General features: G+C 43.5%; 1 protein-coding gene across 1 annotated transcript in view; it reads right to left on the reverse strand.

Moving 5' to 3' along the window:
• The window catches only part of LOC147109309 (SERTA domain-containing protein 2-like), a 90,575-nt gene that overhangs the window by 42,927 nt on the left and 21,540 nt on the right, over positions 1-26,108 (reverse strand). Inside the window, exon 2 of the mRNA XM_086003131.1 lies at positions 23,450-23,974. The gene's annotated coding sequence lies outside the window, so the exon portion shown is untranslated. The remainder of the gene's footprint in view (positions 1-23,449; positions 23,975-26,108) is intronic.

Here is a 26,108-nt window from a genome sequence, read left to right on the forward strand (position 1 = left end):
CCGCTATTTTCCATCCATTAGCTTTACAATAGTTCCTGTGCTGGTGGGCAAGGGTGGAGGGGTTATCTCCAGTGAAGAGCAGCAGGCCAGGGTCGAATCATGTAGATGAATACATAATCGGCACTTTTGCTTAATTATTGTTGAGAATCAGGGAGTGTTTGTGCTGGACATCCTCTCAGGATATGAGATGGGCAGCTTAAGTTTATAATAACGTAGATTGTGCATAGTCTTTGGACAGAGTGGGCTTGAGGGGTCTGAAGGTCTTTTCTGATTCGCTGCTTTGTTATGCTCTTATATTAGAATGTATTTATAATGGGCAGCACATTGGCACAGTTTATTAATCAAGGTCTCTTCTATACAGTATCTTACTGCACTCCAGGATCTTACTGATATTTTAAAACACCTGGGGGAAGAAATTGGGTTTGGGGCAATAACTTTTGCAGGAGCACAAAAGTATCACCGGGCGCTACCCAATTCTAACCGACGCGAACTTCCAGTTTAGTGCTCCAGGAGGGAAGTGCAGCGCTAAATCAAGCGCTAAATCTTCCCTTGGGGTGCTAAACCAGGCAATGGGGCAGTAGCGGTAGAACGCTTCACAATGTCCAGTGCAGCGCTGCCGTGAACAGAGGCTCCTTCCCTCCCTTAAAGGGAAGGGCCATTGCTGCAGGCTCTGCAAGAAAACGAATCCCCTGATCGCCGACGGCACCTCCGATTGGCACCGATCAGCCCCAAGCTCTCTAACAGAGTGCAGGGCTGATCAATCGCGGCACCGGAAAAATAAAAAAAGTGCACAGAGTCTTGATGAAACAGTTTTCACCTACCTCACCGTCAATCCCTTTAACTACCGCTCCCCAAGCGGCCATCTGCGGTGACAACACTTCCTGTAGCTGCCGGTATTGAAGCACGGCGATGCTGCAGGGGGCAGAAGCCAAGTTCGCATCCGGGGCGCTACGCACTGGATGACGTCATGATCTCCAGGGTGCAGGAGATCATGGTATTAGGGTTTACCGCCACCGCTAACCTGCAGGGGAAGTTCACGGGCGTCAGTACTCTCACCGCGCCCGGTCGCAAAGCTGGTAGCGCCACATCATCACCCCCCAGAGGAGCTAACAAGAGGTGCAAACCAGGGGAATTTCTAGCCCTTGATCTTTTAAGTTATTTTGAAATCTGGAGATATCTAATAGACTGGTAAAGGCACTGAATTCTCATTTAACAAATTATCTTGAATTATAATAGTCTCCTCCCAGCATATTTTTTATAAATAAAGCAGATCAGTTCAGATTTAAAGGCTTCCTGGAAATCTGAATAATATAGTTGCCCAAAAAACTGTCTAAAAGTGGAGAACAGAACATGCACTATACACAAGATATGAATTGAAAGCCATTTGCAAGTGACACTAGAGTGTGATCTAATGTACATTAAGTGGGTAAACTTGGTTCCATCTGCAGCCCACGCAAGTACTGCAGTGAAGGGTGACTATCCATAGCCTGTAGTTGCGATTTAAATTGATTTGGCATCTTTCATGGCAATGGTATCTTCATACAGCATATCGATGATGAATGGAGTCACCTGCTTAGAAATGTTATTTTAATTACTAGAGTTTAGCTTTTGATATTAAAGGGCCTAATATATAAATTATTGAGATTTTCTAATAAACATTTTAAAGTTGACAACTGCAATGTATCACAGCACATTTTCCCTATGTTTTGAAAATATAATGTTACAACATGTGGCACAAGCAAAATCACTGCTAAGCTGCATATCTTTGGGCATTTAACAGATGAATATTAATAGGAAAGGAAAAGGGTGTGCTCGTTCATGGAACGGTTTGTGAACCTATGTCTTTCACATACAACAAAAAAGGAAGAGAATCAGGAAAAACATTCCAGCAGGCCTCTTTACAAAAGCTTACATAGAAACATAGAAGATAGGAGCAGGAGTAGGCCATTCGGCCCTTCGAGCCTGCTCCGCCATTCAATGAGATCATGGCTGATCATCCAAATTCAGTACCCTGTCCCTGCCTTCTCCCCATATCCCTTGATCCCTTTAGCCTTAAGAAATATATCCAACACTTTCTTGAATATATTTAATGAACTGGCCTCTACCGCCCTCTGTGGCAGAGAATTCCACAGGTTCACCACTCTCTGGGTGAAGAAATTCCTCCTCATTTCAGTCCTAAATGGCATACCCCTTATCCTTAGACTATGACCCCTGGTTCTGGACTCCCCGGCCATCAGAAACATCCTTCCTGCATCTAGTCTGTCCAGGCCTGACAGAATTTTATAGGTTTCGATGAGATCCCCTCTCAATCTTCTAAACTCCAGTGAGTATAAGCCCAATCGACACAATCTCTCCTAATACGTCATTCCTGCCATCCCAGGTATCAGCCTGGTGAATCTTCGCTGCACTCCTTCCATGGCAAGAACGTCCTTCCTCAGGTAAGGCGACCAAAACTGCACACAATACTCAAGGTGCGGTCTCACCAAGGCCCTGTACAACTGTAGCAAGACATCCTTGTTCCTGTACTCGAACCCTCTTGCTACGAAGGCCAACATACCATTTGCCTTCTTAACCACCTGCATGCTTACCTTCAGCGACTGGTGCACAAGAACACCCAGGTCTCTTTGCACTTCCCCTTCTCCCAATCTATTGCCATTCAAATAATAATCTGCCTTCCTGTTTTTGCCACCAAAGTGGATAACCTCACATTTATCCACATTATAGTGCATTTGCCATGTTTCTGCCCAATCACCCAACCTGTCCAAATCGTGCTGGAGTTTCATGACATCCTCCTCACAGCTTACCCTCCTACCCAGCTTTGTGTCGTCTGCAAATTTGGAGATATTACATCCAATTCTCTCGTCCAGATCATTAATATATATTGTGAACAGTTGGGGTCCTAGGACTGATCCTTGCGGTACCCCACTAGTCACTGCCTGCCACTCGGAAAACGACCCGTTTATTCCAACTCTTTGCTTTCTGTCCGCCAACCAGTTCTCTATCCAAGTCAATACCTTACCCCCAATCCCATGTGCCTTAATTTTGCACGCTAATCTCTTATGTGGGACCTTATCAAAAGCCTTCTGAAAGTCCAAATACACCACATCCACTGGTTCTCCCTTATCTATTTTACCAGTTACATCCTCAAAAAATTCCAGTAGATTAGTCAAGCATGATTTACCTTTTGTAAATCCATGTTGACTTTGTCCGATCCTGTCACTGCTTTCCAAGTGCTCTGCTATTACATCTTTTATAATAGACACTAGCATTTTCCCCACTACCGATGTCAGGCTTACCGGTCTATAATTCCCCGCTTTTTCTCTACCACCTTTTTTGAATAGTGGTGTAACATTAGCTACCCTCCAATCCATGGGTCCTGTTCCAGAGTCTATCGAGTTCTGGAAGATGACCAGCAATGCATCTACTATTTCTAGGGCCACTTCCTTAAGTACCCTGGGATGTAGATTATCAGGCCCTGGGGATTTATCGGCCTTCAGTCCCATCAATTTTCCTAACACCATTTCCCTACAAATACTGATTTCTTTCAGTTCCACCCTTTCATCAGACCCTATGTTCCCCAGCATCTCTGGGAGGTTATTTGTGTCCTCCTTTGTGAAGACAGAACCAAAGTATGAATTTAGTTGGTCTGCCATTTCTTTGTTTCCCATTATAAATTCCCCTGATTCTGACTGCAGGGACCTACGCTTGACTTCACCAATCTTTTTCTCTTCACATATCTAGAAAAGCTTCTACAGTCAGTTTTTATGTGAAACTCCAGTACGATTTGGACAGGTTGGGTGATTGGGCAGAAACATGGCAAATGCAATATAACGTGGATAAATGTGAGGTGATCCACTTTGGTGGCAAAAACAGGAAGGCAGATTATTATTTGAATGGCAATAGATTGGGAGAAGGGGAAGTGCAAAGAGACCTGCGTGTCCTTGTGCACCAGTCACTGAAGGTAAGCATGCAGGTGCAGCAGGCGGATAAGAAGGCAAATGGTATGTTGGCCTTCGTAGCAAGAGGGTTCGAGTACAGGAACAAGGATGTCTTGCTACAGTTGTACAGGGCCTTGGTGAGACCACACCTTGAGTATTGTGTGCAGTTTTGGTCACCTTACCTGAGGAAGGACATTCTTGCCATGGAGGGAGTGCAGCGAAGATTCACCAGGCTGATACCTGGGATGGCAGGAATGACGTATGAGGAGAGATTGTGTCGATTGGGCTTATACTCACTGGAGTTTAGAAAATTGAGAGGGGATCTCATCGAAACCTATAAAATTCTGTCAGGTGTGGACAGACTAGATGCAGGAAGGATGTTTCTGATGGCCGGGGAGTCCAGAACCAGGGGTCATAGTCTAAGGATAAGGGGTAAGCCATTTAGGACTGAAATGAGGAGGAATTTCTTCACCCAGAGAGTGGTGAACCTGTGGAATTCTCTGCCACAGAGGGCGGTGGAGGCCCGTTCATTAAATATATTCAAGAAAGAGTTGGATATATTTCTTGAGGCTAAAGGGATCAAGGGATATGGGGAGAAGGCAGGGACAGGGTACTGAATTTGGATGATCAGCCATGATCTCATTGAATGGCGGAGCAGGATCGAAGGGCCGAATGGCCTACTCCTGCTCCTTTCTTCTATGTTTCTATGTTCCCTGCTAGCTTACTCTCAGATTATATTTTCCCTTTCTTAATTAATCCCTTTGTCCTCCTTTGTTGAATCCTAAACTGCTCCCAATCCTCAGGATTATTGCTTTTTCTGGCCAATTTATATGTCCTCTCCTTGGATCTTATGCTATCCCTAATTTCCCTTGTTAGCCACGGTTGAGTCACCTTTTTTGTTTTATTTTTATGCCAAACTGGGATGAACAAATTCTGTAGCTGATCCATTCGGTCTTTGAATGTTTGCCATTGCCTATCCACCGTCAACCCTTTGAGTGCCATTCCCCAATCAATCCTACCCAACTCGCTCCTCAGACCATCGTAGCTTCCTTTATTTAAATTGAGGACCCTAGTCTCTGAGTCAACTACTTCATTCTCCATCTTAATGAAGAATTCGATCATATTATGATCGCTCCGACCCAAGGGGCCTCGTACAACAAGATTGCTAATTAATCCTGTCTCGTTACATAATACCCAGTCTAAGATGGCCTGATCTCTGGTTGGTTCCTCGACATATTGGTCCAGGAAACCATCCCGTAAACACTCCAGGAATTCCTCCTCCACAGTATTGTTGCTAATTTGGTTGGCCCAATCTATATGTAGATTAAAGTCACCCATGATAACTGCTGTGCCCTTATTGCACGCTTCTTTAATTTCCCTTTTGTTCATCTTTTATTGTAATCAATTGTGGAGCCTGATAAAAGTTTAAATTGCACTGAACAAAATCTAGTAAAGCTCTCATGGAAGAATGTTTGCAGGTTTGATTGACCATGCTCTTCGGTTTCCACCCTCAGCACATTGTTGTGGGAAAGGAGATACAGATCGCCACCCCAGGCCACTCTCATTAACCTCCCAATGTCCATCTGGAATCAGGAGTGGAAGAGGCTTGGATGTAGCTCTCACCACAGTTGGTGCAAGGCCCTGGGAAAGTACCAAATGAATGGGATGAAGAGAGAGAAAAATAAGTTTACTCTCAAATATAAATAAAAAATAGCCAACTTGAAAATCTTTCTACCATGACCATTTAATGATCCCTTTAGCAACGCAAACAAAATTTACATGATTAGATTCTTAAAGTGTATTGCTGTCTGCAGGTGAAGTTTGGCAGTGGGCTAACTATATTTAAAACTGAATGGCCTGGAAATTGCGGTTGGAGGCTTGCCGCCGGCGTACGCCTCCAAACCGAAAGAAAAGTACGAACTTACCTGGTGTCTCCAGAGCTTCGGACTCTTGCGGTCCTGGTCCTGCAGGTGTACGCCTGTGTAAAGGCCCACGGATCCCAGGGGCGCATGCGGTTCTCAAGCGTCCCCGTGGTCCCGTGGGCCAGGCCAACCAATGACAAAGGGGGATTCCTATGATGCTTATGTGGATTCCATTTACGTACAGAATCCCCATAAGCAAAATAGAAATCACCTAAAAAATTAAATTTCACACCACTTAAATAAAAATAAAATATGTTCAAAATTCATTAAAATACCCTTTAATTAAACATGTAAAATAAAAATTTCATTTTTTGAAAAATAAATGTAAACGGGACAAAATTGACCTAAACTAATTTTAAATCTATGTGAATGTTTAAATCATTAAAAAAAATGTATTTTAAATTTATTTTAACCTTTACACTGGTAAAAAGACCTTACGCCTGCTTTTACCAGGCATAAGGGTTTTGTTGGTATTCGCTGGGCAGTTGTTGAGCAAATAGCCCAACTCTGTGCCAGCGAAAGTGAATTTGTAGCGGATGCAGTGAATCTCTCCAAGCGAAACTTCACAGATCACAAGTTCCGGGTTTCTGCATGCGCGAAACGCAGAACCTGTGGGATCATTCTGAAGGTTTACAACAGCGTACACTGTGTGTACAGGGTCGGACATACCGTAACATCTGGGCCAATATTTGCGAAGTCTTAACATTTCATGTGTGAAATCCACATCTGTTGACTGAATATATGGCTGGATCAAGGCGAGAGTGAATGGGATATTATTAAATAGGGTTGTACCTAGGGTTGCCATTCCTCCTGCTTTGGCTGGGAGTCTCCCGAAATTGGCAATTCGTCTCCTGAGCGCTTCTGCTGGCAACTCGGGAGAAAACAATTTCACATTCCTGCTTCACGCCTGCACACTTTCATTTCTCAGACTGACTCCAGCTTTGCCTGCAGTAAGTCGAAATGTGGTGGCCATGCTGCACACCAATGATAGGACATCACCGAGCAGGTGAGGCTCCACTTGTCCAATGGCTTGTGCTTCGACAGAACGTTCCTGAACCTCACCAAGATGGTGCTGAACTGCCTGTGGCTTGGAGACAAGAAGGAATTCCTGGGGCTGGCCTTCAGCTGGAATTTAAACAGACCTACTCCAGCTACCTGAAGGAAGAAAGAATCCGAATCAGCGAATTTCAGCTCCTGACAAATAATATGAACGCTTTGGACCAAACGTCAGAAAGGTCAGCAACGCATCTCTTAAAGAGACAGTGTATATGAAATAGCCCAGTATTTAAAGGGGAATTCCTTTCCCCCAATATAATAATCTTCCTTTTCAAGACCATGTTTGTTTGTTTCTTCCCCTTCTCTCCTAAACTCTGAGTCTTGCTGAGGTATGGTTCACCTGGCACTGACTCTCACTGGGGTATGATTCACCTGGCACAGACTCTCACTGGGGTATGGTTCATCTGGCACTGACTGTCACTGGGGTACGGTTCATCTGGCACTGACTCTCACTGGGGTACGGTTCACCTGGCACTGACTCTCACTGGGGTATCGTTCACCTGGCACTGACTCTCACTGGGGTATCGTTCACCTGGCACTGACTCTCACTGAGGTATCGTTCACCTGGCACTGACTCTCACTGGGGTACGGTTCACCTGGCACTGACTCTCACTGGGGTACGGTTCACCTGGCACTGACTCTCACTGGGGTATGGTTCACCTGGCACTGACTCTCACTGGGGTATGGTTCACCTGGCACTGACTCTCACTGGGGTATGGTTCATCTGGCACAGACTCTCACTGGGGTACGGTTCACCTGGCACTGACTCTCACTGGGGTATGGTTCATCTGGCACTGACTCTCACTGGGGTACGGTTCACCTGGCACTGACTCTCACTGGGGTATGATTCACCTGGCACTGACTCTCACTGGGGTATCGTTCACCTGGCACTGACTCTCACTGGGGTACGGTTCACCTGGCACTGACTCTCACTGGGGTATGGTTCATCTGGCACAGACTCTCACTGGGGTATGATTCACCTGGCACTGACTCTCACTGGGGTACGGTTCATCTGGCACTGACTCTCACTGAGGTATCCTTCACCTGGCACTGACTCTCACTGGGGTATGGTTCACCTGGCACTGACTCTCACTGGGGTACGGTTCATCTGGCACTGACTCTCACTGGGGTACGGTTCATCTGGCACTGACTCTCACTGGGGTACGGTTCACCTGGCACAGACTCTCACTGGGGTATGATTCACCTGGCACTGACTCTCACTGGGGTACGGTTCACCTGGCACAGACTCTCACTGGGGTATGATCCATCTGGCACTGACTCTCACTGGAGTATGATTCACCTGGCACTGACTCTCACTGGGGTACGGTTCCACCAGCCGAGTAGCCTTTCTTCATGTGAGCCTGAACAATGTCACGTGATTGCATGTCATGTGATCACACAGAACTTGACTGAACCTTCAAGAATACATCCGACCAGTGTTGGCAACCCTAGTTCTATCACATGTAGCACTTGTAACCAGACAATCCGGTCGTCAAAGCTCAAGCTATTCAGTTCTATTTTTTATTTGCTAATTTGTCCATTTCAATTTTTGGGCCTGAAAGTTTGGATAGGGTGGTTTTTAGCACTGTTACTTTGTTCATAGATAATTGCTAAATCAGAACAAGGCCCGTTCATATCAGCAACATTAGATTTCTGCAAATTGATGGGAACATCAATTTTACAGTTTACATGTGGCTCCTCAAGTACAAAAAGCATGGACACCCCTGGTTTAGTACACTAGAATTCGAAGCACAGATCATATATGTTTTTTATCTGAAGCCGACTGCACTTTCCGAGTATAGAAGTAACTAAAGAATCCACCCATAGCAGGCTAAGGGGTAAAGTTGGTTTAAGTTCCTTTTTTAGGCTTAGAATGAGCACTGTGCTCAGAGTGAGAACCCAATCATGAGGATGCAACGAAGGCTCCAAATTGATCACTCTGAGTAATTTAAATAAAATAGGCGGGCTGCCAGCGCTACTCGCGCCGTTCACTGGCAGCTCACGTAAAGATGGGCGTCAATATTACGCATTGTTGATGGCATTTAAAGGCAGTCTGCATCTCTTAAAGGAGGTGCACTTTGGCTGCAGGCAACTATAACTGAGGATTGTGGACAATGACAGGCACAGGAGAAGCTGCAGCCCCCCTTGCACTGGAGGTATAGATGGAGGAGGTCTGAAGGAGCAAGGACACCTGTCGAGTGCTCGAACCAATATGGTGTTGCGCACATTTCCAGCGGTACATCTTATTGCAGAATTAGACTTTGTGGCAACCATTTTGGACCCGGAAAGATGCAAAATGCCTACCAATTCCTACCCCAAACTTTCAAAAAAAGCTTTTAACAAGGTCATTACAGCTCACATCACAATAAGTGCAAGATTAAAAAGTGAAATGGCAGCTACAAAAGTCATACAGTATAAAGTAAACTGGTAAGCAGACTTAAGAAAAACTTTTTTTTAATGGAGAACAGAAATGAGTGAGTGAGTTAGCTACAGGTGCAATACCAGAGTTTCAGTTTGTTCTTCAGATGTGAATAGAGCACATCAAAACTTAAGCAATTCCATTGGAAATATATATTTTTAAAAATATTTATCTATTGATAAAGTAACATTGGCAATTAGGAATAAAGATACATAATAATTATACTACTTTCTTAGACTCTGTGCTGTCAGATTGCATTTCCGACATCCAATCATGGATGAGCTGCAATTTCTTCCAATCATCATCTTCAATACATGCCACAAATTCCATACCCTTGCCACGGATTCCAACCCTCTCCTGGCCACTGTCTCAGGCTGAACCAGACTGTTGGCAATCTTGGCATCCTATTTGACAATGAACTGAGCTGGCAACTCCATATCCCCTCCATCACAATGACCGACTACTTCCATCTCCATAAACATCACCCATCTGGGTCCCTGCCTCAGTCTATCTGCTGCTGAAAGTCTCATCCATACCTTTGTCACCTCCAGACTCAACTATTCCAATGCTCTCCTGGCCGGCCTCCCATCCCCTGTAAACTTCAAGTCATCCAAAACTCTGAGGCCATTACCTATCCTGCACCAAGTCCCAATCGCCCATCACTCCTGTCCTTGCTGACCTACATTGGCTCCCAATCTTCCAACATCTAAAATTCTCATCCTTGTGTTGAACCCTTTTGTGGCCATGCCCCTCCCTATCTCTAATCTCCTTGTACCCTACAACTTTTCCCCTAACCTCTACATTCCTCCAACTCTAGCCTCTTGGGCAACATTCACTCCCTTTGAACCACCATTGGCAGCTGTGCCTTCAGCCGCCTAGGCCTCACGTTCTGGAAATCCCTTCCCTAAACCCCGCAGTCTCTCCACCTCCCTTTCTTATCTAAAGATCCTCCTTAAAACCCACCTCTTTGACCAAGTTTCACCTTCCTAATATCGCCTTCATTTGCCCCCATTTTTGTCTGATTGCATGAAGCACCTTGGGATGTTTTTCTACTTAAATGGAAGTTGTTGTCAACCTTTCTTTTATAAATGTGAAGACTGAAGGAACATGCTAAAGCTATCATTGTATATCTGTATTGTAGGATCTGTGATCCTTACAATTTATTGTATTAAAGAATTACTCAGATAAACCTAGATAATGATCCTATCCTAGAGTTTTTAATCCATTAATTGCCCCACATATTTTTTATTCGTTTGCAGATTTAAAAAAGCTTTTTTAAAAACATAGTTATGTATGGGTGACCACTGACATAGCCACCATTTTTCCATGAAATATTCATAGGGATGGTAGGGCACCAAAGTGCTAAATTTTAGTAACTAGGCCTACGGGTATGGCAGCCTAGTAGTTATGGTACTGGATTAGTAACCCAGAGGTTATGAATTCAAGTCCTACCCATGGCAAGTTGTGATACTGAATTGTTGGATTGTCATAAAAGCCCACCCGGTTCACTAATGTCCTTTAGGGAAGGGAAGCTGCAACCCTGGCCCAGCCTACACGTGACTTTAGTCCCTCACTATGTGGTTGACTAGGGATGGGTTGTCAATGCTGTCTTGGGATGTAAATAATACTGACAAGAACACATTTCCTATGTACTAAATATAAAAACACAGACAATTGAAAGCAACAAGTCAGTGGGGTGATGTACATTATTATAATGGAAATATAATCCATCCACTAGCATGGGAATAGCTCGTGCTGCAGGAGGCCAGAAGTACTAGGCTAGACAATGAATGCCAGAACTCAGCACTCCAAACTTTCTAAATGTCTGACATCATCAGAATTGGAAGTTCCAATCAGAAGACTGCACATACAATGGAGTACGCTGTATTTTGTTTTTTTTAATTGGTGTGCAAGTTCCAATAACAAACCATATATTGAGTTGTCAGCCGTGGCTCAGTGGGTAGCACTCTCGCCTGTGAGTCAGAAGGTTGTGGGTTCAAATCCAACTCCATGAGACTTATAAGAAACACAAAAAATAGGATAGGAGCAGGAGCAAGAGTAGGCCATTTGGCCCCTCGAGCCTGCTCCGCCATTCAATAAAATCAGATCTGATCTTGGTCTGAACGCCACAGGCTCGAGGGGCCAAATGGCCTGCTCCTATCCTATTTTTTGTGTTTCTTATAAGTCTCATGGAGTTGGATTTGAACCCACAACCTACTGACTCACAGGCCTTCATAGCGAGAGGATTCGAGTACAGGAGCAAGGATGTCTTGCTGCAGTTGTACAGGGCCTTGGTGAGACCACACCTTGAGTATTGTGTGCAGTTTTCGTCGCCTTATCCGAGGAAGGATGTTCTTGCCATGGAGGGAGTGCAGCGAAGATTCACCAGACTGATACCTGGGATGGCAGGAATGACGTATGAAGGGAGATTGGGTCGATTAGGCTTATATTCGCTAGAGTTTAGAAGAATGAGAGGGGATCTCATTGAAACTTATAAAATTCTAACAGGACTAGACAGACTAGATGCAGGAAGGCTGTTCCCGATGGTGGGGGGAGTCCAGAACCAGGGGTCACAGTCTAAAGATAAGGGGTAAGCCATTTAGGACTGAGATGAGGAGGAATTTCTTCACCCAGAGTGGTGAACCTGTGGACTTCTCTACCACAGAGGGCGGTGGAGGCCAATTCATTAAATATATTCAAGGAGGAGTTAGATATATTTCTTAAGGCTAAGGTGATCAAGGGATATGGAGAGAAAGCAGGGACAGGGTACTGAATTTGGATGATCAGCCATGATCGCATTGAATGGCGGAGCAGGCTCGAGGGGCCGAATGGCCTACGCCTGTTCCTATCTTCTATGTTTCTATGTTTCCTGCCTGTTCCCCATAACCCTCGACTCCCCTGTAGCTAAAATATCTGTCCATCTCCGCCTTGAATATATTTACTGACTCAGCCTCCAAGGCTCTATGGGGAAGAGCATTCCAAAGATTCACAACTCAGAAGAAATTCCTCCTCATCTCCCTCTTAAATGGGCGACCCCTTATCCTGAAACTATGCCCCCCCACGAGGGGAAACATCCTCTCAGCATCTACCTTGTCAAGCCCCCTCAGAATCTTATATGTTTCAATAAGATCACCTCTCATTCTTCTAAACTCCAATGCGTATAGGCTCAACCTTTCCTCATAAGACAACCCTTTCATCTCAGGAATCAACCTAGTGAACCTTCACTGAACTGCCCCCAATGCAAGTATATCCCTCCTTAAATAAGGAGACCAAAACTGTACGCAGTACTCCAGGTGTGGTCTCACCAGCGCCCTGTACAGTTGTAGCAAGACTTCCCTACTTTTATACTCCATCCCCCTTGCAATAAAGGCCAACATTCCATTTTCCTTCCTAATGACGTGCTGTACCTGCATACTTGAGTACAAAAATCTAGGCCGATACTCCAGTGCAATACTGAGGGAGTGCTGTCTTTCGGATGAGATGTTGAGCCGAGGCCCCATCAGCTCCCGCAGGTGGACGTAAAAGATCCCATGACACTATTTTGAAGAGCTGGGGAGTTAGCCCTGGTGTCCTGGGTAATATTTATCTCTTAAACAATATCACTAAAACAGATTATCTGGGTCATTATCACATTGCTGTTCGTGGGAGCTTGCTGTGCGCAAATTGGCTGCCGTGTTTCCTACATTACAACAGTGATTACACTTCAAAAGTACTTCATTGGCTGTAAAGCGCTTTAGGAAAGTGCTATATAAATGCAAGTGTTTCTTTTTTCATATCTTGGAATAGTGATTTACAGAAAGACTTGGCTTAAAACCAAACCTCAAATGTATGTAATGCTAAACTTCAGTGTGGCATTTAGCCTGCTTTCATTCATTTTTAAATTTTGCCCAAGCGTTACTCTAAATATGTAAATCAGCACACTGTTCCTCTTTCCACCATTCTAAAATACTGCTAAACAAATTTAAAAATTGTTCACAGCACGTGTAGGAACATGCTGCACAATGCAAAATATCTGATGTTAAACATGCAGACTTTTTAAAATTCACTTTTGTCCAATTATCATTTAGTATGGTGAGCAGAGGAGCTTGACTCAAGGTAAGCACAACCAAAACTACGGAGAGGTGGAAGGACAGGAGGAGAAGAGCAGCCATGCTTTTTTCACCACTATAGACACTCGCCCTTCCCTCAGTCAGGAAGCCATTTGAACAACAAATGGGGCAGTTTCACAAGAAGAAAATGGGGCTGCTGAATGCTCACACTGCTGCCAATTTCAGGTCCGAGGATAAATGTGGTAAACACAAGGGGACCTGGGGCTTTGAAAAAAATAACTGAGGAATTCATGATAGTGCACTGTAGCTCGATTACAAGGAACGCCTAATCCATCAGACTAATGTAACACATATTGTACAGAAATTTTAATCAAAGGTTACATGTTCCACAATCACTTAAAAATTATAAAATCCAGTTTAGTAATTCCATTGAATTGCTTTATGAATAACACAAAAATTCTTGTGATAACATCAAAGAGGCTTAACCAAAGGGAATCTGAAGTGTTTATATTAAATGATCAGAAAAACATCCTAGTGAGCCAAACTTCACATAATGGAGCAACACATATTCTGCTACACTAATGCTACAAAGGCATGACATTCAATTTCCATGCTCCCTCTACCAGCTCTTATTCTTATCCAACTGTAGCTAAAATACACTAGATACAACCAAATATCTGCTCTCCTATTATTCATGTTTGCAATTAAGTGCAAGATAGACAGACAGGAGTTGGATCTTTGGGTTGGATCACACGTTTCAACTGCAGGACTGCAACTTTGGGCCTGGCATTATACACACTTCAGTTAATTTCAACATGCACTTCAGATCAGATCAGGCTGCTTCTTTTTCTGGGCTCTACAAAATCCACTGAGAATAAAACACTGCACAGAATCCTTTGGGTCAGGCCAGGTCGGCTTGCACCTTTGCTGGGCTTTTAACTATTAGGTTGCCAATTCACGGCAGGTTGAGAATTTGGATGGGAACTTTTACAGTATTGTACTTCAACTGAGTGATCCATGAGAGGGAGAGAATCCCTTCATTGTGGCAGAAATTAAGCTTCCATTATAAACTACCAACTCTGAAGTATTTAAGGAGAAAAAAAACTTCCATTGGGTAATTTTAAGATCTTGTTTGCAAATATCTAATCTTTCAATAACATAAGCAATTTATTGACAATATCTAAGCTGTAGGGATAATATTCAGCAGTCATGTCTTTTTAAAACAAGGGATAAGAGGTTACAATTCTGAAGAGAGACTTAAGAAGTTATGGCTTCTTTCACCAACAACTTGCATTTATACAATTCCTTTAACATAGAAAAACATCCCATGGCACTTCACAGAGACGTAAACAAAAAAATGTTTGCCACATGGAAAGAAGTTATTAGGAGAGGTCACCAAAAGTTTGGTCAAAGAGGTGGGTTTTAAGGAGGGGAGACAGTGAGGTTTAAGGAGGGAATTCCAGAGCATAGGACCTAAACGGGTGAAGGCACAGCCATCGGTGGTGGGGCAGGGTGTTACTTGAAGAGGACTTGGTGTGGGATAGGACACGGGCAGCAGAGCTTTGGAGGAGCTGAAGTTTACTGAGCGTGGAGGTTGCGAGTGAGGTCAGGAGAACATTGGAATAGTTGAGTCTGGATGCAACAAAGGCATGGATGAGAGTTTCAGCAACAAATGGGCTGAGACGAGCTATGTTGTGGAGGTGGAAGTAGTCGGTCTCAATGATGGACAGACTATAGGGTCAAAAGCTCAGCTCGAAGTTGAGTAGGATGCTGAAGTTCAGTGTAGTTCAGCCTGAGAGAGTAGGCAGGGTGGGAGATGGAATTGTAGCAAGGATACAGAGTTTGTGGCAGGGGCTGATGTTGATGGCATTGGTCTTCCCCATGGAGGAAATTGCAGCTCATCCAAGACTGGATGTTGGACAACCGGTTTGACAACACAGATAGTGGCGGGTCAAGAGAAAGGGTGGCGCAGTAGAGCTGTGAGTCATCGGCGTACACGTGGAACCTGACCCTATGTCATGGGGCAGCATATAGATGAAGCACGGTGGCATAGTGGTTAGCACTGTTGCCTCACAGCGCCAGGGACCCGGGTTCGAATCCGGCCTCGGGCGACTGTCTGTGTGGAGTTTGCACATTCTCCCCATGTTTGCGTGGGTTTCCTCCGGGTGCTCCGGTTTCCTCCCACAGTCCAAAGATGTGCAGGTTAGGTTGATTGGCTATGATAAATTGACCCTTAGTGTTAGGGGGATTAAATACGTGGGGTTACGGGGATAGGGTGGGATATGTGTTGGTGTAGGGGTTACGGGGATCGGGTGGGATATGTGTCGGTGCAGGCTCGATGGGCCGAAATGGCCTCTATCTGCACTGTGGGGTTTCTGTGATTCTGTGTGATTCTGTGAAGGGATAGATCCTTGGGGATTCCAGTGGCAAGATCGCGGGGATGGGAAGAGAAGTCATTACTGGAGATGCTCTGGCTATGACTGGATAGGTAAGAATGAAATCAAGCAAGGGCAGGAGAGGTGTTGGAGGTGGATGGTGTGGTTGAGCATATCTGCAGAGAAGTCGAGGAGGGGTTATGTACTACAGTCGCAGTCAAAGAGGATGTATTTGTGATGTTAGTTTGAGCAGTTTTGGTTCCATAGCAGGGGCAGAGACCTGAGTGCAGAGATTCAAACAGGGATTTGCTGGAAAGCTAGGCAGTGATTTGGAAGAGAACAAGTCATTCAAGGAATTGAGAGGAAAGGAAGGTTGGAGATGGAGGAGTAGTTTGCAAAGACAGAGGGGTTAAGGATTTCTTTTTTTTTTTTTTATATAAAAGCGGGGATGATGATGGCAGTTTTGAAAGGGAGGGGGATAGTACCCGAGGAGAGGGAAGCATTTACAATGTCAGCTAGCATGGGGCTAGGAAGGGAAATGGGGTGGTCAGAGGATTAGGTGTCAGCCGTGGCTCAGTGTGGGTTCAAGTCCAATTCCAGAGACTTGAGCACATAATTCAGGCTGACACTTCAGTGCAGTACGGAGGGAGTGCTGTGCTGTCTTTCGGATGAGATGTTAAACCGAGGCACCATCCGCCCGCTCAGGTGGATGTAAAAGATCTCACGGCACTATTCGAAGAAGAGCAGGGGCATTCTTCTTGGTGTTCTGGCTAATAGTTATCCCTCACATTGCTGTTTGTGGGACTTGCTGTGTGAAAATTGGCTGTCGCGTTTCCTACATTACAACAGTGACTACACTTCAAAAGTATTTCATTGTGTGCAAAGCACTTTGGGAAGTCCTGAGGGCGTGAAAGATGCTATATAAATGCAAGTCTTTCTTTCTTTCTATTAGTGGTAATGAGGTCAAGTGAACGGGAGTTGGTTCTCATAGACAAGATTAGCTCGGTAAGAGCATGAAAAGGTTAAGTATTGACCTGAAAGAAGTGTTCAAGATTATGATAAGGTAAAAGATTTTTTTCCCCACTGGTCAGCTAGATGGTAATGTGAATACAGAAATTTAAGAACATAGAATTCTCCACCATACACTGTTGTTGAAGCAGAGTCCATTCTTTAAGAGGATTAAATAGTTGCTTTTACAAAAGAGGACCATTAAGGGATATAGAGATTGAGCAAGAGTGTGGGATTAGACTACGTAGCTCATATGTAGAAAACTTGATGGGGTAAATGGCACATCTTGTACTGTAACATTCTATGATTCTAAAGTTCTGGGGCCATATTTATTAGTTTAAGAACACATATATATTGAAGTACATCGTAGAACCATTTTCTGATGATTTTTATTTCACCATTTCAGGTAAAGATTTGAAACTGACTGTACACGTTATCAACAGGTTACAATACATAGAACATTAGCTAAACTCATACAAGTGCTTGCAAAAACAACTGACAGCGCATAAAAGTACTTCAACACTTTGGAAGTACCAATTTGCATTTATCTGTGAGGTACATTCCATGACTAAACATCTAAAGGTTAGCACAGTTTTTCACTATAAACAATTAGTTACATGGGAACTGATGGGGATGTTTGAACTTTCTCAAGTTTAGTTCTCCATTTGTACTCTCCCTCATCAGGTTTCCACTTTATCTGCATGTCACGATGCCAGTTTGATGACTGCAAATAATTCCCATCACTGTTAGTGCATTGCATAATTCAGATCAAAGCCCTGTACAATTGTAGCAAGACTTCCTTACTCTTGTACTCCAACCCCCTTGCAAGAAAGGCCAACATGCTATTTGCCTTCCTAATTGCTTGCTGTACCTGCATGCTAACTCTGTGTTTCCTGTACGAGGACACCAAAATCTCTCTGAACACCAACATTTAATAGTTTCTCACCATTTAAAAAATTCTGTTTTTCTACTCTTCCTACCAAAGTGAATAACCCCACATTTCCCCACATTACACTCCATCTGCCACCTTATTGCCCACTCACTTAACCTGTCTATATCCCTTTGCAGACTCTGTGTCCTCCTCACAGCTTACTTTCCCACCTAGCTTTGTATCGTCAGCAAACTTAGATACATTACACTCGGTCCCTTCATCTAAGTCATTAATATAGATTGTGAATAGCTGAGGCCCAAGCACTGATCCTTGCAGCACCCCACTAGTTACAGCCTGCCAACCTGAAAATGACCCGTTTACCCCTACTCTCTTTTCTGTCTGTTAACCAATCCTCTATCCATGCTAATATATTACCCCCAACCCCATGAGCCCTTATCTTGCATAGCAACCTTTTATGTGTCGCCTTATCGAATGCCTTTTGGAAATCCAAATATATTACATCTACTGGTTCCCTTCTATCTACCCTGCTAGTTACATCCTCAAAAAACTAATAAATTTGTTAAACATGAGTTCCCTTTCATAAAACCATGCTAACTCTGCCTAATCATATTATGATTTTCCAAGTGCCCTGTTACCATTTCTTTAATAATAGATTCCAGCAATTTCCCAACAACTGATGTCAGGCTAACTGGCCTGTAGAGTTCCCTAGTTTCTCGCTCCCTCCTTTCTTGAATCCTTTATGATTGAAACAAATATATAATTGCATAAAGAGAAACCTACATCAACTTATGCATTAGAAGCAATAAATAGGAGTACAGGTTGAATGTCCCGAATCCGGCAACCTCGGGACCGAGGCTGAGCCGGTTTTTGTGTTTTTCCGGACTTCGGAATGTATTTCTGATGTCCAAAGTCTGGAAATATCACAACCTGGGCTCGGGCATTTCCGGACTTCAGACATCAGAAACACATTCCGAGCCCGGAAATGCCTGGGCCCGGCTGGCGGCGGAAACAGGGTGTCCGGATTCCGGAACATTTTACGGATTCCGGACGACCCTGCCACCAATCGTCCCGGAGTTCGGATTCCGGAACTCCGGATTTTGGGCGCTCAACCTGTAATACAAACTGTCAGCTTCCTTACAGAGAACATTTAAAGTTTGTGATCAGTATAACAGACATGTAGATCATGTACACTCTTCATAATACCAGAGTGTAAGCATTCTGAAGTGTTCTTTTCCCATAGATCTTAATTTTATATAATAGAGTGTATATTAAAGTATATATTTTGTACTGCCTGTATCCTAACTCATACCAAGTCCTGTTCACCCCTTACCCTTGTGCTCACTGACCTACATTAGCTCCTGGTCCAGCAACAGCTCAATTTAAAAATTCTCATCCTGGTTTTCAAACTCCTCCATGGCCTCGCCCCTCCTTATCTCTGTAACCTCCTCCAGACCTCCAACCCTCCAAAATCTCTGCGCTCCTCCAATTCTAGCCTCTTGTGCATCCCCAATTTTAATCACTCCACCATTGGTGGCCGTGCCTTCAGCTGCCTGGGTCCTAAGTTCTAGAATTCCCTCCCTGAGCCTCTCCACTTCTCTACCTCTCTCTCCTCCTTTAAGATGATCTTTAAAAACTACCTCTTTGACCAAGCTTCTGGACATCTGTCCTAATATCTCCTTATGTGGCTCGGTGTCAAATTTTGTTTGCTAATGCTGTTGTGAAGCGCCTTGGGGTGTTTTACTGTGTTAAAGGTGCTATATAAATGCAAGTTGTTGTTGTTCCGATCCAATTACCAAGAGGAGGACCAAATCAGCTAATGTAAAAAAAAAATGCCCCAGAACATCTTAAAGTGCTTCATGTTAAATGCAGTACTTTTGAAGTGTAGTCATTATTATTACATAGGTAAATGTAGTGCTATACCATTGGTGGCCGTACCTTCAGCTGTCTAAGCTCTATGCTCTGGAATTCCCTCCCTAAACCTCTCCAACTCTCTCTCTCCTCCTTTAAGACATTCCTTAAAACTTACCTCTTTGACCAAGCTTTTGGTCATCTGCCCTAATGTCTCCTCCTTTGGTTCGGTGTCAATTTCTCTCCGATTACGCACCTGTGAAGTGTCTTGGAACGTTTTACAACATTAAAGGCACTATAAATGCAAGTTGTTGTTGTTATCTAGCTTTGTTTATATGCTACTTGATCACAAGATACTTACAGAAGAGTACGGTCCATCTTAATTCATCCATCCAGAATCCTAAATGCTACAACACATTTTATGTATGTTCTTATGTTGCACACAAAGATAATACAGGTAGACTATCCCTTATCCGCACTTCCGAAAACCGAAAACCTCAAGTTTTTTCGTGGCGCGTAACTAGAGTATTTATGGTCTATATTTATCCCACTATTTAATTTACCAAATTATTACTGTACAAATAAACTGTAATACTATTTATATTCTTTATTTATCCCACTCAGTGTGAATATTCATAAGGTTCGCTGCAGAAATATTAATGTGTTTGCTTACAGGGTGCTGCCCAGACCCCTGCTAGGGTGTTACATACTGATTCTGAATACCATTCTGAAATCCGAAAAATTCCGAATTCTGAAAAACATCTGGTCCCAAGGGTTTCGGATAAGGGATAGTGCACCTGTACCAAACAGATCGCAGTTTGATAACAGATTTAAAGATGATAAACTGACAAGCAACTAATTCACAAAAGTGGTTATGTCCAGTTGAGTTGTTTAAATGGAATATCATACTAGCACCCATGTGGTATTCTATTCATGAATCTAATGATAAATTGTAGCACTAAATTAATGTTTGAACCAAAAAAATTAACAAAGTACCAATCTTGTATTGATGCACACTACAGTGCGGGTACATGCCATTTAAATGACTCTTGTGGAGAGGCTGTGGAAGAGTATAGGCCTAAAACCTAGAGTTGCATTTAAAATGTTTCAACATTAAAGTTGGCAATGGCAACAGTAGTCTTAAACAAGAAGAAAAGGAAGAAGAAATAATAATAAGAGCAGGAGTAGGCCATACGGCCAATAAGATCATGGCTGATCATCGACCTCAACTCCACTTTCCCGCTCGATCTCCCCTAGTGTCCAAAAATCTATCTCAGCCTTGAATATACTCAAAGACTCAGCATTCACAGCCCTGTGGGGCAGAGAATTCCAAAGATTCACGACCCTCTAAGTGGAGAAATTCCTCCTCATTTCGGTATTAGGTGGCCTTTCCCTTATCCAATCGTCTTTAAGAAAAAGTTTTATGCAGATATGTAGCTTAAGGGAAAAAAAATACACTTTTCTGAGGGGTCCACCTCCACAATGTCGCTTTAGTGTATTTTGTCAGTGGGTTTGTCATTTTAAGGCTGTCTTATCAAGAAGTTTGAACAGAGAAGAAAAGCAGCAATGTGACACTTGGTCACAAAGTACAACTGCATCAAGCAAAAAGCCCAATGAAAAGGTTGTAGAACTCCTGATTTATCACATTGTCCCTGACGCAACATCCACTGTAATGAAAGCATTTAACAATAATGTAACATGCTATCTTACACAAGTAATTTTAGCACTCATCATCAGGACAATGCCTGCCACACTAAATTCCACCATCAGTAGATAAATTCTTGATTTCTAAAACATGCACAATTTATTTAACACAGAACATAGGGCTGCGGTTAGACTGCCACCTTTATATCAATGTGCAACAGTTTTGGGTGCACACCAACACAAAAATGGCAGTATAAATCAAGAAGTATGAGCCCCCTTCATGAGGCCATCTCCTACCAATTTGAAGTCGTACTGTATGTCTAAAATGTGTGCAAATTTTATTTTGGCATTCTTAGTGAAGACTGTATAGAATCAGATTGCCACCATCTGAAACTGTTCAGTCAGAAATCCTTTTCCCCACCACCCCCCCTCAATTCTCTCCCATTGACTCGTGCTGAATGGGCAGCAGCAGTCCTTTAACACCTTCCCCAAGAGGTTATTGATTATGCCAGAGCCTAGACAGCAAGCATCAAAAGGCTATTCAACCACAGGAAAAATAATTGGCCAGGCCCAATCTATCCTCACTGTACACTGACACATATACACACTTTCCAGTAAGGGTTAGGTGATCAGCAGTAGGAACCCAAGTTCATTTTTACCCTTCCTAATCCAAGAACACTAACAAATTCAGGTCTGCTGTAGATACCTTCTTAGGTTCAGTGCCATCAGTTGATCTTTAATAAGTCTGACATCTTATTTTTATGGAAGTTAACTCACACTATCCTATATCTACTTGTACGATAGTATAATCCAGGGATGTAACAATAGAATCCCCTTGTGATCTGGACCAGATACTTGAGTTTAAAAAAAAAAAATTCAACCTTCCTGGTGGTGGGCCAAGTTTCCATTAAGTGAGCTGAATTGATACGAATCATTAAATTGCTTTATTTCCCAGTAAGGTGAAGATACAGAACTGTTATAATCAGTTTCACTTATTTCCATTAATACAACTTATCGCTGCATAATAAAAAAAACAGGCTATTCAGTGGGATGTCTTGCTTTATTTAAAGCTAATTTCCTAACTCCCCCACCTCTGTTCCATCCTTCTTACAGCCCATTGTTGTCCCAATGGCCCTGTTTTTTTTTATAAAAGCCTGACTCCAGTGTCAGCTTTAAGTCAGTTAGTCTCCCCCCGCCCAAGAGGAATCCACCAGCCTAACTTGGATATAGCCTCTGTTAAATTCAAATGAAAGAGTCGTCCCAAAGAGTGTGAACAATGACTGGAACGGCAAACGATCTTTCATTGTCTCCAGGACACAGGTCCAGACACTCCATCTGAAAACGAATTTATGCTTACAGGTCCCCTTAAGAGCTCAACAGGCGCGTTTTAACATTTTACACCAAGGTTTCCTTCCCTTCATTCCCCATGACAAAGTCTGAAATCCTAAAGCGTGACAGACATCAAGTACATTTTTAGAGTTCCACCATTACTTTGGTTGAGATCAACTTACTCAAGACAGGCCCGGATCAAAACAGGAACCTTCCTGGATCATATGCCCATTTTTCTATTTCTTGTATCTTACAATATAAAGACATTAGTTATTAACCTTTTCAATTCATGTTCATAATCAGCCAGGAAAATATCAGCTATGATCCCGCCTCTTCCCGGTCCCTATTCTGCCCCATTTGCTTTCTGAATTGGGGGAAAGTGTCAATCTTTACTGGGACAGTAAACATGAACTCATTCATCCGCCAAACTGTCAGACTGGCAAAACCGTGCATCAAATCAAGCGGAACAACCAGTTCTCCCAAACCACTGCGGAGTCGGGTGGGCTGGAAAAGCAACATAATGTTAGAAGATGCCAGCATTTAACTACAGAAGCTTAGTAATTTGAAAGAGAATAGGAGTGTGTGATGAAATATTAGTCATTAGAAATTGTAAAATGAAGCGTTTTTTACGCTTCGCAGTACTGATGACGAACTCCAATTAAGTAAAGGTTTACAACAGTTCCTTTCCCCAGAGATCATACATATTTAAAACACCTCGGACACTTTTTAAAGACCCACATAGTATAGAAGGCTGGACAAATTAGCTTTCTGACTAAAGTCTTCGCATCAGCCATTAGGGTACAGGAGCCTCGAGAGACTGTCACGATGATTTTATGACTTGTGTAATGTTACAAATATACTGCTATATGTTTATATAAGAAGCTTCGGATTTTGCCCTTCTCTAACCCTGTAAAAATGCTTACACACCAGAAAATAAACCCAATGTCTGTCTACAGTTCCAACACCCACCTTAATACAGAGGAGACTTTTGCAACTTCCTTCTCTCGACCAGCGGAGGACTGAGCAGGGAAATAGATTCTTGAGAGATTTTCTTTATTTTCATGGGAAAGTAGTCTCTCAGAGACATTCACCCTGATGCATTTTGGATCTACATTGCAGGTTGGTTTGCAGACCCTCCGCTACATTTCCGCACAAGCTGCGCTCCGAGAAGCCCTCGGCTTCCAGTCTCGTCGCTCGTTCGAAAGCGGCTCCAGGGCTCAAGAGCGTCGAAACTACGGGAAAGATACTCGGTGATTGACATCTCGTCAGGTGCGCGCTCCTTCATTGGAGGGAGACGTCGTCCGGGCAACAAGGGGCGATTTCTGATTGGCCTGTAACTTGTATCAGTGCTTCGCCCGCCCCCGGTTTCGACCAATCAAAACGATGCAGCGTGTGTCGCAAGGCAGCGAGCGCCCGCCCAGCGAGCGGAAGCGTGGGATGTCTCTTAACCCGTGAAAGAGCGCAGCAGCCTGGTAGTGTTGGTCAGTTGTGTGTCTGTAAAATAGAGGCACGGTGTTATTTAGGTATATAGAGTACCTCCTCTACAGTTTCAGGTAGTGCTATGCAGTGTCAATGGTGCATTTGTAGTAGCCTAGTTTCAGAGTTAAAAGTGGTCAAACACATACAAGAGCTGAAATAGTTAAAGCCCCAGCTCTCAGTAGTGACGAAGGTAAAGTGCACTGGAAGGAGCTTTTACTATAGCTGGCTGGCGTCGGCTGAGGTACCGTATTTCTGTTGAGCAATCACTGGCTAATCTTTGACAGACCATCTATCGTTACTACGTGAACACTTCCAAAAAAAAGTCAGTCTTGCAAATTAGTTACTGCTTTTGAAAACATCCCTATAGCTAAGTTGTCGTGCTGTTTGTTGGAATTCGTCAATTTAGCCAATTTATTTACAAACACTTATGCGTTTGGTAAAGGCCCGCGTTTTTATGCTCTCTATTACAATACCGGCACTATTAAGAGAGCAACCATTGTACCATGTCTTGTCAACCTCTTCCTGAGAGGAAGATTTTGTGGACACGAAGAGTTCTTGTCAAACTAGGGGGAAATAAGAGTTGGTTACAGGCGAGGTAAGAAATGCATGAAAAAACTTTCACGTTTTACAAGTGTAGTTAGCCCACAACTAGGTTTAAATTAATTCCTATCGTTAAGTTACCGCGAGCTGAAGGACTGCTCTTTGGGACACTATGTCGTTATATTCTTTTTCTGATCAACAATTTGCAGTTATATAGCTCTTTTAACGTGAAAAAAACACGGCTCAAAGTGCTTCACAGAAGAGTGAGGGAAAATGGACGCTGAGCCCAAAAATGAAAACTTAGGAGGGATGACCAAAAGCATTAAGGAAAATCTTAAGAGGAGGGGTTTAGGGAAGGCACTCCAGAGAGTGGGGCCAGTCAAAGGAACGGAAAGCTTAAGGGGTGGGGGCGTGCTTGTGGGCTGGAGAGGTTACAAAGATAGGAAGATGAGAATTTATAATTTGAGGTATTGAGGGACCAGGAGCCAATGTAGGTAGGTCAGTGAGGATGGGCAAGTGGAAGGATAGGAAACAGGCAGCAGAGTTTCAGATGAGTTGCAGTTTACAGAGAGCATTGGAATAATTGATTCTGGAGGTGATAAAGGCATGAATGAAGATTCAGTGGCAGATGAGCTGAGGTAAGGACAGAAGCAGTCAATGTTCTGGACGTGGGAGTAGACTGTCTTTCTGACAGGGTGTGAAGCTCAGTTGGAATAAACGGGTCTTTTTCCGAGTGGCAGGCAGTGACTAGTGTGGTACCGCAGGGATCGGTGCTAGGACCCCAGCTATTCACAAAATATATATGAATGATCTAGATGAGGGAACTAGTGTAATATTTCCAAGTTTGCAGATGACACAAAGCTGTGTGTGTGTGTTGTGAGGAGGATGCAGAGAAACTCCAGTATGATTTGGACAGGTTGGGTGATTGGGCATATGCAGTACAATGTGGATAAATGCGAGGTTATCCACTTTGGTGGCAAAAACAGGAAGACAGATTATTATCTGAACGGCAATAGATTGAGAAAAGGGGAAGTGCAACGAGACCTGGGTGTCCTTGTGCACCAGTCGCTGAAGGTAAGCATGCAGGTGCAGCAGGCGGTTAAGAAAGCAAATGGTATGTTGGCCTTCATAGCGAGAGGATTCGAGTACAGGAGCAAGGATGTCTTGCTGCAGTTGTATAGGGCCTTGGTGAGACCACACATTGAGTATTGTGTGCAGTTTTGGTCACCTTATCTGAGGAAGGATGTTCTTGCCATGGAGGGAGTGCAGCGAAGATTCACCAGACTGATACCTGGGATGGCAGGAATGACATATGAAGAGCGATTGGGTCGATTAGGCTTATATTCGCTAGAGTTTAGAAGAATGAGGGGGGATCTCACTGAAACTTATAAAATTCTAACAGGAGTTGACAGACTAGATGCAGGAAGGATGTTCCCGATGGCGGGGGAGTCCAGAACCAGGGGTCACAGTCTAAGGATAAGGAGTAAGCCATTTAGGACTGAGATGAGGAGGAATTTATTCACCCAGAGAGTGGTGAACTTGTGGAATTCTCCACCACAGAAGGCAGTTGAGGCCAACTTATTAAATACATTCAAGAAGGAGTTAGATA

This window comes from Somniosus microcephalus, chromosome 12, assembly GCF_052327205.1.
Source record: "Somniosus microcephalus isolate GS21.2 chromosome 12, FLI_Smic_1.0, whole genome shotgun sequence".
Taxonomy (NCBI): Eukaryota; Metazoa; Chordata; class Chondrichthyes; order Squaliformes; family Somniosidae; genus Somniosus; species Somniosus microcephalus.